A 20,215-nucleotide genomic window follows, 5' to 3' on the forward strand; every position below is an offset into this window, starting at 1 on the left:
AAAACCCCTGCTGTTATCTACATTACAGCGCCGATCAGATTATGTAGGAGATAGGACACTTATAATCTGGTGACAGAGCCTCTTTAAGTGAATATCCACCCTTGAAAAACATTTTCTTTTTTTAAGCTGAATAGGTCCAAATTCCCTGCTAAAAAATAGAGTAAAGGTTGCCGTACACATTAGACTTATGTCAGCCGAATCCACCAATTTTGACAGGACCGGCCAACCATCTGATGTGTATTAGAAGTTCGGCCAACGTTTGTTTGGGAGATGTTGGTGTCTGGTAGCAGTTTATTCCCCCTTCCCCCTATTGAGAACACATGCATACTCAGCGGAACCAAACATGCATGTGTATGGGAAGGTTAGCAAGAATAGCTGTCAGCCGAAAGCTATTAAAGGACTATAAGCACATCTAGATGAAACAATTCTTGCTGCTTGCAGTCAGCACTAGCTAGAGCTTACCGCATACTGTTTTACTATTGAGTACAATAAGCTCCCCCTAGTGGTGGCTGCAGGTAGCCAAAATTTTATCATTCAACTCTACATGTAAAAGAAAAATAGAGCTCTGAATATTAATCAATAGAGAATGTTGGACCAAAAAAGAACATAATAATAATAATAAAAGATGGACACTAACTTTCCTTTGTTATCCTGGGACCAAAAATTGCATGGCATTAATATTTTTATGTAAAAAGAAGTCACTTACTGATGTACTTTAATTTAAAATTCGGTACTAAATCGTACAGTTCAAACCCAGTGAATTGTTCCCGGAAGTCCTGTAGCTTTAGTAATATTGATGACGCGCCGACACGGCCCCACGTGACTGAGGGCTTGCTTCCTGTGCTGTTCGTGTCGGTGTGCTATCAATGACATGACCGCAAGGGGTTGTCACATTGCCTATTGCTGGAGTCCCCGAGCAGACCATCAGCTGATGCTCTGCTCGGGGACTCCATCAATAGGAAACCCCTGAAGTCACTGACCAAACGTCGCGAGCAGTGCTGGAGTCCCAAGCAAAGCGCAATTTTTGGTCAGATAACTCCTTTAAAGTTATGTGAACCCAGATACTTAGTCTTTGCTCAATACTTCACTTTACATTGGTAAGAAACAACTCATATGTTAGTCATAAAGCTAAAACGATAACTATGTACACAGAAAGATGAAGAATCTCAAACCCTATTGATACACCACAAACATGTTCCTACCTATAGTAAAACCTGACAAAAAATACAATGTTGCTCATGTCCCTCCTAGAGGAAACGATATCAACATTTACTAAAACAACATCATTTATTTTTTAAAATGCAAAGTTAATCAAAGAGAAATGAGGTGGAGCAAGCGGAGAAGCCAGAGCGTGGATCACAGACAATTATCTTCTACTGCAATGAAACATGAATGTTATTTAAAAGTCAGTGAAGATAAGAGAGTCACAGTTTAAGGCTTCCGCTATTGTAGATGCTTCCAGTAATTACTTGACATTTTCATTAGGATTACAGCTGTAACAATGTCATCAGATGTCTAAATTGCAATTCCACACAACAGCAAAACAACCAATAACTGGAGGGAAGGAGCTACACAAATCTTATAGAAAATAATGCATTATTATCATATCTGGCACATACAGATGTTAATTAAGCTAAGCACCTAGTTAGAGCCACTTGAAAGGGGTTGTCCCCCTATTAGGACATATGGACGCCATAGAGGGGTCTCCCTCTCTGAGCCGGAACGGAGAGCCGCAGTGTAAGGCCAAGTTCAGATATAGCAGATATCCACAGCAAAGTACAGTATTAGGCTACATGCACACAGTGCGGAATTGGGTGCAGAAAATTAGCATAAAAAATACAAGTAATGCCACAGGTAAAATCACAGGTAGTAGTGCGTTTTTTTAATATGCGTTTTTAAGTGCGGCTTTTAAACTATGATGCAGAATTAGGGGAATTTTTATGCTTGGGATTTTGGTGCGTTTATTTTTAAACTAGTCCGATACAAAACATAATACTTTGGTTTTAAAATTACGCGCTGCCGGTCAATTTACATGCAGAAAAAAAATCTGCCACGGGTGGATGAGATTTCACTACCCCATCCACACGTAGTGGTAAAAATCAGCGTTTATTTCACCCTTTGCAATGCATAGGGTGATATCTGCACCACAATCCACATCAAAATATGAATACAACACATGCAGATTTCATCACAGATTTCATTGCGGATTTGCTTAGAGATGCCTTGCCAGAAGTGACTTCCTCTGGCGACAACAGTGGATTGCTTTGGGTTAGAGAAGCCAGTCCTGCAGCAATCATCTGATCGACCCCTTTAATGATTATATTAGAGAGTTGCACAAATAGCCATTCCACAATATAATGTTGTCAGAAGAGCTTCGTTGGAGCGCTTATATAACACTACATGGTTATAGGGAATTTAAATATCTTGCTGTAGACATCGCTAGAATAGAGATGCCATTAAAGGCTGCCTGTAATGTATGTGCTGCTTATAGTGGCTGTTGTCTTCTGCTGATAGTGGCTGTTGTCTTCTGCTGACAGCGGCAGCAGCAGGGAATTTGCAATATTTCTAAGTTATTATTAGGTCACTCCTGCATTATCCATCGTTACATTATATTAGGTAATTGCTAATTCCTTCAAAGGGTTAATCCATTGTGACAACCCATGTCCAAATATCTAGTAGCCAGAGCAGAGAGTATCTCCGGAGGACAGCTTCCCCCGGAGATGACAGCTGATTGAGGGGATTTCAGCTGCTGGACCTGCTCCATTCCGCTTCTTGCTGTGGGTTTTGATCTAGAGAAGGGATTGTCCAGATAGGACAATCCCTGTAACATAATATAATCATAAAGTGGCTCCAAATGTGAAGCTTTATCTTAATTAGTACCTCGTCCACTGCAGCCAATTTATCCAAGCCCTAGGTAAGGAACAAGAAGTAGAGTTTGAAGGTCCTGGGCCTTGGATCTAAATCTTTATCAGGACCTTCTAATTACTTTGCTCACACTTGGTTGGAGATAATAAATATGGTCTTACAATTGGAACACTCTTTTGTTAGCCTGAGTCTAGAGCCTGCGTCCATCTCGGTACTCAGCTCTGGTACTTCCCATCAAGCGCTCTGAGATGTATTTCCTTCAGTTCCTAACAGTTCCCAATGGACTGTCAGGGGGGTCCTAGAAGCATGCGATCAGCTGGGCAGTCATTGCCATGAATGGTGCCGGAAGTTCTTTAATCAGTCACATACTGCCCTTTATAACAGTGAACACTACCAGCAAAAAAGCAAATACATCTGACTGCAAATATTCCCATCTACAGGAGTATTCTGGTTGTTACAACTGGTGGTCGAATATGTCATTACCTGCTAATCGGTGGCGGTCCGACCACTGGGGCCCTCACCGATTGGTAGAATGAAGGGCCTGCAATGCTTTGTGGAGCATCTCTTAAGTTTTTCGCACAGCGCCTGGACAGGAATGGCACTTTGTAATAAAAACACCAAAGGTGCCTTAAGCCAGGATCACACAAACATTTGATGTAATTTTTGGCTCAGTTTTTTGAGCCATTCACAGGAGTGGACACAAAAAAAGGAGATGCGTCAGTCTTTTCTTTATACATTTCCTTCTTTTTTAATCCTCTTCTGGCTTTGGTTTTAAAAATTGAGCCAAAAACTGCATGTGTGATCCTGGCCTTAGTCCCTTTATTCCTGTGATCGGTGGAGGTCCCAGCAGTGGGATCGCCACTAATGAGCATGTGACGGCATATCCTATCAGCATGCCCTGACTTACTACGGACGGACTACCCCTTTAAAAGATTTCTTTTTGCAGACTTTAAAACAAAATGAAACTTTTCCAAAAGTTGGAGAACAGGTTGTAGAGAACTGATTTACAAAGTTTGTTAAGTAAGAAAACAATAGAAATAAGGCATCCAAATGCCTACTACAAACATGAAGCAGCTAAACAACACATCTACTATTTCAGTAATACAGAAAAAATGTACTTATTAGACCGTACACCTATGATCTACTTAAATAAATACGTAGAATTTATGTCGGCATAGTTTGTACTTTGTGATAACGCTCCGAGCGAAGATAATGGAGTAGATTTACCTGTAAAGCCACAGATAACTGTGATATCACCAAATGTCAAGCTATGCTTCGCTAAATCTGACAAACTCAGCTCTGCTATATCTGTAGTACAATCTCTGTCATTTTGATATTGTTACGGCTTGTCATGTAAAGTGCTGCAGAATATGTTGCGGCTATGGAAATAAAGGTTATAACTATTATCATAGATATCATCGGAGTATTTTCTACCTTGCGAATTCCGGATTGGTGCCTGGATCCGGCACAACACAGCGATACAAATCTTTTCTCAGCTTTGATTTTCTTGCCGGTTTGGAAGTCTAGCTCCATTTTCACGGCGCCCTCAACTCCGGCTGGAGGTTGTGTGCACAGCCATAGAGCTTGTTGTCACCAGAAGTCTTGTGTGTACACGCTCAGCTGGAGCCTAATACCAGGTTGCCGGATATTACAGCACGCTCTGCTCCTCAGTGTCTCATTACTTGTCTTTCATGGATGAAATGCACAGAATAGGAGAAGGTGGAGTTAAAGTGTACAAATTTCCAAATCACCACTGCCCATAAAAGCCCAGATCTTCCAAGGAATCCAGATCATTTTAAACAAAACAGAAGAATATCCTCTCCTCTTCTCACCGCCAGCGCTGAATAAATCCAACTATAGGTAGAGCAACAAGAAAGAGATGAGTAATAGAAGAGCGATGCTGAGGGGCACAGACAGCTCCACACACCGCTGCACAGCCTTTGATGTTACTTTGTCCGTCTCCTTTCTTCTTACTATATTATACTAAGCAATTCTCAGTTTACAGCGAAGACAAACTATTTAACTCTTGAATCTAAAGTTCCAGCCGAAGAGAATTAATCCTGAATTTACTGCCATTTCACTCATTTCCAGGGCTGGGTACACTTAGGGTCTTGCACAGCTGTTTGGCGTAATGATTTACAAGTTTTCCCCATACGCCTTACCACAGGGTGGTCTCAACCCTGTGCAGTTCCCAATCTATATAGGTATCATTACGTTAGCCAAGAAGGGTCACACTGCCCTAGTTACCTTTCATACCGCCTGGGTTTGAAAGGGGCAGATTGGTGGTGGCATGAGCCAGCTTTGGGAAAAGCGTTCTATTTAGATTTTTGTTATGCCGCCCCTTTTTTTCTATCTATGTAATGCATGGACCTATTTTATTTATATCTACACCCCCATACAGTATATTTCTAACTGCATCCATTACAGAACCCATACACACTCACTTATGTTCCTTTTTTGGTTTACTAGTTTATTTGGGATCCAGGTAATACTACATTAACAAATTAGACAAGTGGCATGGCGTATTGCAATGATGTTATATAGGCGATTCAGGAAGTTCTGGAGATTAAGATAGAACGTATGCCACTAGGGGGTTTGTAGAAGCTTACAGTATATGTATAAACTGAATGAAGTAAGCTCCCCCTAGTGGTGGCAGCGGGCAGCCAGAAGACGGGCAATTTTATCAACTTTTATTTGCAAGTTTTCTGGTGCAAAAAACAGTTGCAGATGCGTCAAAAGTTGCAATTTGCACTAGAAACAAACAAAAAAATGTAGTTGCAGGTAGGTTGAGCTTAGCAGGGAAACCGGTGATTGGTGTTTCCCTTTTTGGCAAGCGAACAACAGAAAATACGACACATTTATTAAGAGGCGTACACCTCTTAAAAGATTCACTGCATTTTACTCCTGCAGGCTCAAGACTTAATCTGGTGTATGAAACGCCAGTCTTAGTAAACCTGCCACTTTATCTTAAAATTTCCTGGAAGGAAATTTATTGTTTCTGGTATAAATTACAATTATTTTGTCAGGCTGCTAGTTGCCACGCCCCTTATTCTAAGCCCCACCCACTTCCAAGGGGGGGGGATCGGAAAAGGAGAGCTCTAACCCCTATAAAGATATTTTATTAATTAAATCAGCACAGAATTTGGGATCTATGCAAAAACAAAATGGTGTAAGGGCCCATGCACAAGGACGTAATTTTGATCCGCAATTACGGATCATAATTGTGGATCAAAGTACAAACCCATTAATTTCTATTGCCCACGGACACCTTCCGTTATATTTACGGGAAGGTGTCCAGGCGTAGAAAGGCTCCACGAAAAATAGGACATGTCCTATTTTTTTATTTTACAGACCATGCTCCTGTACTTTATAATGGGAGCACTGTCCACGGCCGGTTGTAGCCGTAATCACGGACCGGGATTACCAATACGGCTGTTTGCAGTGGGCCTAAAGGTGCACATTCACATTAAATAACTAAAGACAACCATACATACAACCAGCTCTGCGGGACAGGTCGGTGTGATATAGGTAATACAAGGATAAATTAAGTGTATAAATATAAAAGGAACTCATTTTCTAGCTGCCCTTGGCCTGTGCTTGCACTCTCTATGGATAAGTCATGTGGGATATAATAAAGGCCTATGAATATATACCATTCATGGGATGTCTCATTGCAGTGGACCCCAAGATCAATTTGTGGGACAAAATTTTATCATGTTGTATCGAAAATGTGAGCACTTTATGTACCCTGTTATTTGAGCTATATATAATATGTGGAGCCCCTTCTTTTCGGATTGCATTCTACATAAGAAAAAGAATGCAGTAAATGAGCTGCTATGAAATTTACAGACGTGCCAATGTATCAATGTGCCAATGACTTCCTATTAATTGTGCCAGCACCTCAGCTCTGGTATGAATTAAGCTACAGCCGAGAAGATTTTGTTCATTTTACATTGACTTGACTTTATATATCTGCATGTTCTGCTCATGTGATCCTGCCCTGGATCGTAATACTGCCCTGGATCGTAATACCGCCCTGGAACGTAATACTGTCCTGGAACGTAATACTTCATGGCACAGGGAGTCACCCTGCACTTTCTTTCATTTATGTAAATAAGAAAGCACATTTTACCTGGTAAAACCTGTCCGACCTGAGTTTTTGTAAGGACACTGCCAGAGGCTGTACTGTAGAGCATGCTGAAACTTTATCTGATGCGTGAAACACCACAATAATTCTGTATTCTAGAATACATTCATCCAATAGTCCCAATTATTAGTAATTTAATGTAAACTTTAATGCCCGAGTTGTCAATCATGAAAAAAATTGCATATAAGATGAGCTAAAGAATATATTCTAGCCGCAATATGGCCCCGTAAGTGTCAATATCTGTCATTTTGCCACATTGGCCAGTTATAAAAACTGAGAGCTCCCATGTAAATCACCCCAGGCCCATTTGAAGAAATCCCCGTCTGAAACAAGTCTAGTGAGTGAGGGCAACTACACGATTCCTCATTAACCCCTTTACCAGTCACATACACATTGGAAAAATCATCCCGAAAGAGTAACTTTATTTCTTTTTTTGTAAAAGTTTATTTATTTACTGAGGAACAGGTGGAATAAAACTGCAGGAAGGCAGAAGACAAGGACAGGGATAGCTAAGGTGAAGAAGGACAAATCAGATAAAAGGTGGGATCGAGAGGAAAGTATTCATTAATATATAAACTGTTTTACTGGCATTTTCTGGCAATATTTTTACAAAAATGGTAAACTCTACATTTTTTAATTCTGTTGCTGTTACGATAAACCAGTCCACGGCGGCATCTCGCATGATAACTCGGACTTAGCTTTTCTAATCTTCTTTCAGTTGTGTAAGGCCCCATGCACACGAACGTATTTTTGTGGCCGCAATTCACCCGCAAATCTGCGGATGAATTGCGGTCCCATTCATTTCTATGGGCCCATGCACACGACTGTGGTTTCCATGATCCGTGCATTATTATGGCCGCATTTTGCGGTCCGGGCTCATTGAAATTAATGTATACGGCCATGTGCACGGCCCATGATTTGCGGGTGGCCCGCCGATGACACTCCGCGGCCGGCCAAGCCGCAAATCACGGGCCGTGCACACCACTACGGTCGTGTGCATGAGCCCTTAGGCTTTTTGTATAATACATCATGTGCCTCAGACCTCTAGAAGTCTATGCAGACAGAAGCCGATAAACCTGTAGACCTTGATGAGATGTAAAACGGTCTTAAAGGAACAGTGTCATCACAAATAATTTGTTTATATGTTAAAGATGTTAGTGCCTTAATATAAACGTTTATTTACATTTGTGTGTTTGTGTTTTACTGTTTCTTATTTTCACACTTTTTCTTCCCTATGGGGGCTGCCATTTTTTGTTCCATTTCTGTGTGTGTCGATTAACGACACACACAGACATGGAATACGGCAGCCACAGTCCCATAGGGACTGCGAACGGCTCCCGTCCCATTGACTGCCGTGTACGGCGTCTGTGTGGGAACTGCGCATGCGCCGCTCCCACACAGTCCTATTCGAAATTGGCGCCGTCCGGCGCCATTTTCCTGTGGACCGGAAGTTGCGGCTGGACAGTAATATTACTACTTCCGGTCGCGGCTTCCGGACAAGTGCACATGGAACAGCGGCAGCAAAGGGAGCGGACGGGCCGCGGCGGCAGGAGCAGGTAAGCGATTTCAATGTATGTTAGTGTTTGTGTGTGTTTACTACTGCATGTAAACCTACTACACTGTGGGTTACCTCAAAAAATGGCGACACACAGTGTAGGAGGTTAAACCTTTCAAACCCCTCGTTTATCCCGGCACTAGCCAGGATAAAGGAGGGGGGGGATGCTGAGAGCTCACTAGAGCGATAGCTTTTAACCCAATGTTGCAATGCTGCAATTTTGGGAACTAGCTCCAAACAGCTCCATCTAGTGACCAAAAATGGGTAGTATTATAAATTTGAAAAAATTTATAATATTTCCTGACTCGCGAAAAAAATAAAAAAAATTTGAACAATGTTTAATCACCCACACACTAAATGTTTACATTTTTTTAAAAAAACATGTTTTTGGGGCGACACCATGCCTTTAAGTATAGGAATGGTCTTTGCTTTCTTGACCTTTAGCCCTATAATGCCTTTTGCACACAGTCCTGGTTTCTAGGGTCACAGGTCACAGTTCACATGTAAAAGGTTTTATAGATTAGGTTCATGCAGATTTTAGATTCACATAGGATGTTTAATTTTACACTTCTGAGATTTGTTGATACTATCTTGATAAGGCTTTGTCCACATCTGCGTCGGGCTTCCGTTCATGGGTTCTGACAGACCTTTCTGCCAAGGGAACCCATGAACGGAAACTAAATGGAAACCATAGCTTTCTGTTTGCATTACTATTGATTTCAATGGTAATGCTTACGTTGCAAATGGTTTCCATTTCCAAGTCTATGGGTGCATGAAAAAAACGGACAGCACACGGACCTATATAACTCAATGGGGCCGTTCACACGGCCGTTGTTTCAACGGACCGTGTGAAGGGTCTGTGAGAAAATAGGACATGTCCTATTTTTTCATGCTTCACGCATCCCTCCATAGACTCTAGTCCAGGGGTCTCAAACTCGGCCGGGTAATTGGGCCGCATATAGAAAAAATGTGAAGTTGACGGGCCGCATTACTTTCAAATTTGATACAATACAAAATTATTGTTAATAAATGACTTATTTGAACTACTATAAAACTATATTACTATAATAATAATAATAATAATAATACTAATACTATATTACTATAAAATGAATACTACATTACTAAAATAATACTGCTAGGTTTAAAATTTGAGAGATTTCTCCACGTGCTTATTTCAACAATCCAGTTTTCCAGTTTAAGTGTCGCTAAATGCAGTCCGGCGGCTCAGTTGGCAGCGTTTGGCAGACACACTGTAAAGGATCTGCCAGGCACAGCTTCGGGGTTAACTCCCTTAATTAATCAGTCAGCACCTGAATCTACATCCCTGAGACTGACTCCAGCTTCCACCACTCAGGCTGGCAGGCTTAGGAGTGGGAGAGCCTATCGCAGCCTGGCCAGACTCAGCTAGCTCCCGCCCTCTGTCTATTTATACCTGCATTTCCTGTTCCTCCTTGCTTGTTATTCTTTTTCGTGTGGTTTCCTGGCCCAGCTACAGCTCCTTCTATTTTGTTCCTGCTCCATACAGACCCTGGCTTACTGACTACTCTTCTGCTCTTCGTTTGGTACCTCGCACACTCCTGGCTTGACTCGGCTCGTTCACCACTCTGGTTGCTCACGGTGTTGCCGTGGGCAACTGCCCCTTTCCCTTGCTTGTATTCCCTTGTATGTTTGTCGTGCACTTACCGAGTGCAGGGACCGCCGCCCAGTTGTACCCCGTCGCCTAGGGCGGGTCGTTGCAAGTAGGCAGGGACAGAGTGGCGGGTAGATTAGGGCTCACTTGTCCGTTTCCCTACCCCCCGGTCATTACATAATAACAAGCCCATACCTAGTCTACCCTGGTCCCTGACACCACTATGGACCCCCGTGAGACCCTGGCTCAGCAAATAAAGGGTCTCTCCCTACAGGTCCAGGCCCTGGCTCAGAGGGTCAACCAGCCTGATGCTACCTTGGTAGTTCCCCTCACCGCACCTCTTGAACCCCACCTCAAGTTGCCCGACCGGTTCTCAGGGGACCGGAGGGCTTTTCTCTCCTTTCGGGAGAGTTGTAGGCTTTACTTTCGTTTAAAGCCTCATTCCTCAGGTTCTGAGAGCCAGCGGGTGGGTATAATTATGTCCCGGCTCCAGGAAGGGCCCCAAGAGTGGGCCTTCTCCTTGGCTCCTGACGCCCCTGAACTTTCCTCCGTTGATTGTTTCTTTTCTGCTCTCGGACTTATTTATGACGAGACTGACAGGACTGCCTTTGCCGAGAGTCAGCTGGTGACCTTACGTCAGGGTAAGAGACCTGTTGAGGAGTATTGCTCTGACTTTAGGAAGTGGTGCGTAGATTCTCGGTGGAATGACCCTGCCTTAAGGTGCCAGTTTAGGTTGGGTCTGTCGAATGCCCTGAAAGACCTGCTAGTTAGCTATCCCTCTTCTGACTCCCTAGACCAGGCTATGGCTTTAGCGGTACGACTTGACCGACGTCTCAGGGAACGACAACATGAACGTTTATGTGTTTTCTCCTCCGACTCCCCCATGATGCCTCCCGAAGTTCCGTTGCTTCGTTCCTCCAGGAAAGACTCAGAGATACCTATGCAACTCGGGGCCTCCGTGTCCCCCCAACAACGTAGAGAATTCCGCAGGAAGAATGGTCTCTGCTTCTACTGTGGGGATGACAAGCATCAAGTGAACAACTGTCCTAAGCGTAAGAATGCAGCCAGAGAACTTCCGCGCCTAAGTGATCATCGGGGAGGTCACTTGGGCGCACAGGTATTTCCAGTAAATAGGAAACGTACTAAGATCTTGCTTCCCTTTCAGGTCTCTTTTGGTGGTAGGTCTGCTACCGGCAGTGCCTTCGTGGATTCAGGGTCCTCTACTAATATTATGTCTGTGGAATTTGCTATGTCTCTTGCTATGCCTCTGATTGATTTGCCTAAACTTGTCCCGGTAGTGGGTATCGACTCCACTCCTCTTGCTAATGGTTATTTTACACAGCATACCCCTGTTTTTGAACTCCTTGTTGGCTCCATGCATTTGGAGCAATGCTCTGTACTGTTGATGCAGGGATTATCGTACGATTTGGTTCTAGGCCTTCCCTGGTTGCAGTTGCATAATCCCACGTTTGACTGGAATACTGGGGAGCTAACCAAATGGGGTAATGAATGTTGTACGTCATGTTTTTCTGTTAATTCTATTTCTCCCCCTGAGGAGGCGAATACGCTACCCGAGTTTGTTCAGGACTTCGCTGATGTTTTCTCTAGGGAGGCCTCCGAAGTGTTACCTCCTCATAGAGAATACGATTGCGCTATCGAATTGGTACCAGGAGCTAAGCTTCCTAAGGGTAGGATATTTAATCTTTCTTCTCCCGAACGTGAAGCCATGAGAGAGTATATCCAGGAATCCCTGGCCAAGGGTTACATTCGTCCCTCTTCTTCTCCGGTAGGTGCTGGCTTCTTCTTCGTGGGGAAGAAGGATGGTGGTCTTAGGCCATGCATTGACTACCGTAGCCTGAATAAGGTCACGGTAAGGAACCAGTATCCCCTTCCTTTGATTCCTGATCTCTTTAATCAGGTTCAGGGGGCCCAATGGTTCTCTAAATTGGATCTACGGGGGGCGTATAACCTTATTCGCATCAAAGAGGGGGATGAGTGGAAGACTGCGTTTAACACGCCCGAAGGCCATTTCGAATACCTCGTCATGCCCTTTGGGTTGTGTAATGCCCCTGCGGTCTTCCAGAATTTCATAAATGAGATTTTGAGAAATTACCTGGGGATATTTCTTGTAGTGTACCTTGATGACATACTGGTGTTTTCCAAGGACTGGTCCTCCCACATTGAGCATGTCAGGAAGGTGCTCCAGGTCCTTCGGGAAAACAAACTGTTTGCCAAAACCGAAAAATGTGTGTTTGGGGTACAGGAGATACCATTTTTGGGTCAAATCCTCACTCCTCATGAATTCCGCATGGACCCCGCCAAGGTTCAGGCTGTGGCGGAATGGGTCCAACCTGCCTCCCTGAAGGCGTTACAGTGTTTTTTGGGGTTCGCTAATTATTACAGGAGATTTATTGCTAACTTCTCGGTCATCGCTAAGCCTCTTACGGACCTCACTCGCAAAGGTGCTGAACTCCTTCACTGGCCTCCTGAGGCTGTCCAGGCTTTTGAGGTCCTTAAGAAGTGCTTTATCTCGGCCCCGGTGCTGGTTCAGCCCAACCAAATGGAGCCATTTATCGTGGAAGTTGACGCATCTGAGGTGGGAGTGGGGGCTGTCTTGTCCCAGGGTACCAGGTCCCTCACCCATCTCCGCCCCTGTGCCTACTTCTCCAGGAAGTTTTCGCCAACTGAGAGTAACTATGATATTGGCACCGCAAACTCTTAGCCATTAAATGGGCATTTGAAGAGTGGCGCCACTTCCTGGAGGGGGCTAGACACCAGGTAACGGTCCTTACCGACCACAAGAATCTGGTTTTCCTAGAATCTGCCCGGAGGCTAAACCCGAGACAAGCTCGATGGGCGTTATTTTTTACTAGATTCAATTTTTTGGTTACCTATAGGGCTGGGTCTAAAAATATTAAGGCTGATGCACTGTCGCGTAGCTTCATGGCCAGCCCTCCTTCGGAGGAAGATCCTGCTTGTATTTTGCCTCCAGGTATAATCATTTCCTCGATCGATTCTGATTTAGTCTCTGAAATTGCTGCTGATCAAGGTTCAGCTCCCGGGAACCTTCCTGAGAACAAGCTGTTTGTTCCCCTGCAATTCCAGCTAAGGGTACTTAGGGAAAATCATGACTCCGCACTATCTGGCCATCCAGGCATCCTGGGTACCAAACACCTCATTACCAGAAATTATTGGTGGCCTGGGTTGCCTAAAGACGTTAAGGCCTACGTCGCCGCTTGTGAGGTTTGTGCTAGGTCCAAGACTCCCAGGTCCCGACCAGCGGGCTTACTGCGTTCGTTGCCCATTCCCCAGAGACCTTGGACACATATCTCCATGGATTTTATCACCGATTTGCCTCCATCCCAAGGCAAGTCGGTGGTGTGGGTGGTGGTAGACCGCTTCAGTAAGATGTGCCACTTTGTGCCCCTCAAGAAACTACCCAACGCCAAGACGTTGGCTACCTTGTTTGTCAAACACATCCTGCGTCTCCATGGGGTCCCTGTCAATATTGTTTCGGACAGAGGGGTACAATTTGTTTCATTGTTTTGGAGAGCCTTCTGTATGAAGTTGGGGATTGATCTGTCCTTCTCCTCTGCCTTCCATCCTGAAACCAATGGTCAAACGGAGAGGACTAATCAATCTCTAGAACAATACTTAAGGTGTTTTGTCTCTGACTGTCAATATGATTGGGTCTCATTCATTCCCCTCGCCGAATTTTCCCTTAATAACCGGGTCAGTAACTCGTCAGGGGTCTCCCCCTTTTTCTGTAATTTTGGGTTTAATCCACGGTTCTCCTCCGTTTCACCTGGTAGTTCCAACAATCCCGAGGTAGAGGTCGTTCATCGGGAACTGTGCACAGTCTGGGCCCAGGTTCAGAAGAACCTAGAGGCGTCCCAGAGCGTACAAAAAACTCAGGCTGATAGAAAACGTTCTGCTAACCCCCTGTTTATGGTCGGGGATCTGGTGTGGTTGTCGTCTAGGAACTTGCGTCTCAAGGTTCCGTCCAAGAAGTTTGCTCCCCGGTTTATTGGGCCGTATAAGGTCATTGAGGTCCTCAATCCTGTCTCCTTCCGGCTGGAGTTACCCCCGTCTTTTCGTATACACGACGTGTTTCATGCCTCCCTCCTTAAACGCTGCTCCCCGTCCTTGGCTCCCTCGAGGAGACCTCCTGTTCCCGTCCTCACCCCTGAGGGGGTGGAATTCGAGGTGGCCAGGATTGTGGACAGCAAGATGGTCCAAGGCTCCCTCCAGTACCTGGTCCATTGGAGAGGTTACGGGCCCGAGGAGAGGACTTGGGTACCCGCCCGGGATGTTCACGCTGGGGTATTGGTCAGGAGGTTCCACCTGCGTTTCCCCAGTAAGCCAGGTCCACTTAGAAAGGGTCCGGTGGCCCCTCATAAAAGGGGGGGTACTGTAAAGGATCTGCCAGGCACAGCTTCGGGGTTAACTCCCTTAATTAATCAGTCAGCACCTGAATCTACATCCCTGAGACTGACTCCAGCTTCCACCACTCAGGCTGGCAGGTTTAGGAGTGGGAGAGCCTATCGCAGCCTGGCCAGACTCAGCTAGCTCCCGCCCTCTGTCTATTTATACCTGCATTTCCTGTTCCTCCTTGCTTGTTATTCTTTGTCGTGTGGTTTCCTGGCCCAGCTACAGCTCCTTCTATTTTGTTCCTGCTCCATACAGACCCTGGCTTACTGACTACTCTTCTGCTCTTCGTTTTGTACCTCGCACACTCCTGGCTTGACTCGGCTCGTTCACCACTCTGGTTGCTCACGGTGTTGCCGTGGGCAACTGCCCCTTTCCCTTGCTTGTATTCCCTTGTATGTTTGTCGTGTTTGTCGTGCACTTACCGAGTGCAGGGACCGCCGCCCAGTTGTACCCCGTCGCCTAGGGCGGGTCGTTGCAAGTAGGCAGGGACAGAGTGGCGGGTAGATTAGGGCTCACTTGTCCGTTTCCCTACCCCCCGGTCATTACACACACATGTCAAGATTGAGCAGCCCCCTGTACATGCTGCCACAGTGCCCCCTGTACATGCTGCCACAGTGCCCCCTGTACATGCTGCCAGTGTCACCGTACATGCTGCCACGGTGCCCCCCGTACATGCTGCCACAGTGCCCCCCGTACATGATGCCACAGTGCCCCCCGTACATGATGCCACAGTGCCCTCCGTACATGCTGCCACAGTGCCCCGTACATGCTGCCACAGTGCCCTCCGTACATGCTGCCACAGTGCCCTCCATACATGCTGTCACAGTGATGTCAGGGGCTTGCCCTGAGCTGGAGTCCCGGAGCAGAGCCGCTTCTAGCACTCTGCCTGGGATTCCAGCTCTGCTCCTTACATCACTGTCCATATATGGACAGAGATGTCAGGCGCAACCCCAGAGCTGGAGTCCCGGGCAGAGCGCTAGTAGGCTCTACCTGGGACTCTAGCTGTGGTCCTGACATCACTGGGACTCCTGCTTTGGGGAAGCCCCTGACATCATTGTCGATGTATGGACAGTGATGTCAGGGAATTCCACAGAGTCCCGGAGCAGAGCCTGTACTAGCGCTCTGCCCGGGACTTCGCTCTGGGGAAGACCCTGACACACTGTCCATATATGGACAGCGATGTCAGGGAATTCCACAGAGTCCCGGACCAGAGCCTGTACTAGCGCTCTGCTCGGGACTCCGCTCTGGGGAAGACCCTGACACACTGTCCATTTATGGACAGCGATGTCAGGGAATTCCACAGAGTCATGGAGCAGAGCCGATACTAGCGCTCTGCACGGGACTCCGGCTCTGGGGAAGCCCCAGACATCGCTGTTCATATGTGGACAGCGATGTCAGGGAATTCCAGAGAGTCCCGGACCAGAGCCTGTACTAGCGCTCTGCCTGGGACTTCGCTCTGGGGATGACCCTGACACACTGTCCATATATGGACAGCGATGTCAGGGAATTCCACAGAGTCCCAGACCAGAGCCTGTACTAGCGCTCTGCCCGGGACTCCGCTCTGGAGAAGACCCTGACACACTGTCCATATATGGACAGCGATGTCAAGCAATTGCACAGAGTCCTGGAGCAGAGCCTCTACTAGCGCTCTGCTCGGGACTCCGTTCTGGGGAAGACCCTGACACACTGTCCATTTATGTGTTGCCATGCAGCATGGAATAAGAAGCCATACTGTCACTGTGAGGTCATTAACATGAGTATGATGAGCCATCCTGTGACTGCCATGTCATCATTGATTATGAGGAGCCATGCTGTCACTGTGATGTCACCAATAGTATGAAGAACCACCATGTTACTGTGATGTCATTAATAGCTTAATTATGAGGAGCCATCCTGTTACCATGAGGTCTTCAACAACAAAACTGTAGCACTGGCATCGCCGTTCGCCACTATCCGGCTTCTTCTAGTGGCCGCCAGCATCTATTACCTTCTTGCCGGCTTCCCACTCCTCCTCCCCGGGGATGCAGGCATGTACTGCTATCCTCTGTGCCTCGCTCACGTAGGGTGTGCACACACACACTCTGGTAGCCTCATAAAGGGACAGCGCGCGCACTACTATATTCTTCCCTAACCTATTACTGTCCTTCCTGTCCTATTTAAGTCCGTCCTGCCCTCCTTCCTATGTCTGAGCATTGTTGCATCTTCGCATGTTTGTTTAGCAAATGGTCCCTTAGTTGTATCCCGTTCCCAGTGTTCCCGTATCCAGTAACTGTGTTTGTTCTTGAGTGAAGTCTGGTGTTGGTGTCGAGTTCATCCTCTCTGCCACGCCAAGTGTCATCTGCCACACTAAGCGTCATCTGCCATGCCAATTGTCATCTGCTACGCCAACTATCATCTGCCACGCCATACAGGTAGTCTTTTGCTATATACTTTCATTGACTGTAGTTTGGCCAGCTGCTTCTCTGCTACAGTGGAGCGGACTAGTGGGTCCACATACCCCACAGCTGTGACAGTGAGTATAAGGAGCCATCTTGTGACTGCCATGTCAACAACAACATGAGCATTAGAAGCCATCCTGTCACTGTGATGTCATTAATAGTATAAGGAGCCACCCAGTCACTGTGATGTCATCAATGAGTATGAGAATCCATGGTGTCACTGTTATGTCATCATTAGTATGAGGACCACCATGTCACTGTGATGTCATCAATAACATGAGTATGAGGAGCCACCCAGTCACTGTAGATGTAACCATAGAATGAGTATGAGGAGTCATCCTTTTACTGTGAAGTCATCAATAGCATTACTATGAGGAGCCATCCTGTCACTGTGATGTCATCAAGACACATCCTTCATCGACATCTGAGAACTAACTTAAGCAAACCCAGTAACAGTTTCTCTGAGGCAGAAGGATTCTTGTGTAATTGATGAACTCCTGTGTTCTCATCCTATTTAATGGCATTATAAATGACATCAAATAAGATTCCAGATGTCTACTGACAGTCATTTAATCCTTCAGCTACCATTTTTATAGCTCCAGATTGATAAAATATAGACTTGTTATAACTTTAAGACCTAGGGATTTATTACAGTCATTCAATGCTTCCCAAAACCTAGAACAACATTTTTGAAGATGTGCTGTGTTAGTTTTATGTAATGCAAGATCCCCACAGCCATATAATAGCCGGCCATAAATAACTGTCTACTTCACACGTACGTTGCGGCTAAAGATTTTTTCACAGCTTGTTTGTCACTGTCCCAATATTTGTTATCAAAGTATCTGCCGAATGTTTATTAAATCTGAAATATTCCATTAAAAATGACATAGAAAATTCTGCATGCTCTATTAAGGTTTAAGTTATTTTTAAATTATTTTGGCGCAACTAAATGTGACGGCCTTTGGGAAAGTTGAGTGACCAATTCAATGGGTGATGGTATCCATATTGTTTGTCACCCAGCGTCCCCAGAGACAAATGGGAAAGAATATATCCATTTAGCAAAGAAAGTCTGCCTGGCATTCAGCTTCTTAAACCCCCAGCGAATATCTGATATTAACGGAGGAAGCCAGACACACATTCCTGCTGCAGATGAAATTCTGTATCCCATGCCGGCCATCCAAATAAATAGCCAACCGTGTAATTCATGGACGGGCCGGGACCGCCAGGGCTGCTCTTTGTTAGTGGCTCTCCGCTCTGGCTGATAGAGGGGGCGTCATGTGCAGGAACCCCCCTCTTTAACATCTATATGCTCTAATAGGGCGTATAGAGAGGGGTTGTCGTCATGAGACAGTCCCTTTCATGTTTCTCTACATTCTAATGTATTTCTAATGATATTCCTTTAGTTCCCCTCTGGTTATAGATCACAGATTAAATAATGTAAAGTTTCCAGAGCTCTAGACGGCAGAACTGTCACAACAACCTGCGTTCAGTTCTCGGTCTTTACAGGGAATGCACATGTTATAACAAGTGTTAAGTATGCAGCAGCCTGAAATATGTCTAAATCAGCACTCTTATCAGAGTCCACAACCAAATCATGAAAAATGACAGAATTATCTTACTCGACAACTTCAGGCAAAGCTTTTCATATTACGTCATTCCCAATAGGGCAACATGAAATATGATTTTTTTCATCCAGTTATTTTATGGTTTAAAGAAAAACAGCAAAAGTTAAATTTTGTATACAACGTACCAAGTCTCCCAAGTTATACTATGACAATGATACAATGCTATACTATAATAATGATACAATGTTATACTATAATAATGATACAATGTTATACTATAATAATACAATGTTATACTATAATAATGATACAATGTTATACTATAATAATGATACAATGTTATACTATAATAATGATACAATGTTATGCTATAATAATGATACAATGTTATACTATAATAATGATACAATGTCATACTATAATAATGATACAATGTTATACTATAATAATACAATGTTATACTATGATAATGATACAATGTTATACTATAATAATACAATGTTATACTATAATAATGATACAATGTTATACTATAATAATACAATGTTATACTATAATAATAATACAATGTTATACTATAATAATGATACAATGTTATGCTATAATAATGATACAATGGTATACTATAATAATGATACAATGTTATACTATAATAATGATACAATGTTATACTATAATAATGATACAATGTTATACTATAATAATGATACAATGTTATACTATAATAATGATACAATGTTATGCTATAATAACTATACAATTTTATACTATAATAATGATACAATGTTATGCTATAATAACGATACAATTTTATACTATAATAATGATACAATGTTATAATATAATAATGATACAATGTTATACTATAATAATGATACAATGTTATAATATAATAATGATACAATGTTATACTATAATAATGATACAATGTTATGCTATAATAACAATACAATGTTATACTATAATAATGATACAATGTTATTGTCATGAACAAATACACAGTAAACAGTGAGGTCCCTGTTCTTTCCAAACCTCTGTCCCTACCTACTTGTACGATCCGACCTAAACGACAGCGCACAACTGGGCGGCGTTCCCTATACTGGTACAAGTGAAACTGACAAACAGATGAGACAGAGACAGTACTAAATAACAAAGGGTCACCAGGGAAGTACACGGAGGAAGAGGCAGGGAAATTGGGCCGCGGACAAGTCCGGGCACAAAAGGCGGAGTCAGGCAGGCCGGGTCAAAACGGGAGAGTGCAGAAAAAACAAAAGTCAGAAGGCAAAGAAAAGTCAGGAGTCCAGCCGAGGTCAGATCACAAGAAGTCAAGAAGCAGGTCGCTCAGGGGAGTCTGAAACAAGGGAAAGCACCAGGCAAGGAAACTCTAATTACAGACAAAGGCCAACTATCCCAGGCTGAACTAAATAAGGAGAGGGCGGGAGCTCAGGAACATCAGCCAGGCTTTGATTAGCCTGACGCTCCTGAGCTCCTATTGGCTGCAGACTGCCTCAGTTTGCCAGGCCGGGCGACGCCCGAGCGAGTAACTCTCGATGTCCTGGAGACCGAGGGAGCTGCAGGCAG

General features: G+C 44.5%; 1 protein-coding gene across 9 annotated transcripts in view; it reads right to left on the reverse strand.

Moving 5' to 3' along the window:
* Positions 1-20,215, reverse strand: part of KIAA1217 (KIAA1217 ortholog) — a 534,607-nt gene that overhangs the window by 213,086 nt on the left and 301,306 nt on the right. The window contains exon 1 of one of the 9 annotated variants that reach the window (XM_075827548.1): positions 4,300-4,392. The exons of the other annotated variants lie outside the window; for them this stretch is intronic. The gene's annotated coding sequence lies outside the window, so the exon portion shown is untranslated. Of the gene's footprint in view, positions 1-4,299; positions 4,393-20,215 lie in introns of those variants that run through there. 9 annotated transcript variants of the gene reach the window in all.

Source organism: Rhinoderma darwinii, chromosome 5 (assembly GCF_050947455.1).
Source record: "Rhinoderma darwinii isolate aRhiDar2 chromosome 5, aRhiDar2.hap1, whole genome shotgun sequence".
Lineage (NCBI taxonomy): Eukaryota > Metazoa > Chordata > Amphibia > Anura > Rhinodermatidae > Rhinoderma > Rhinoderma darwinii.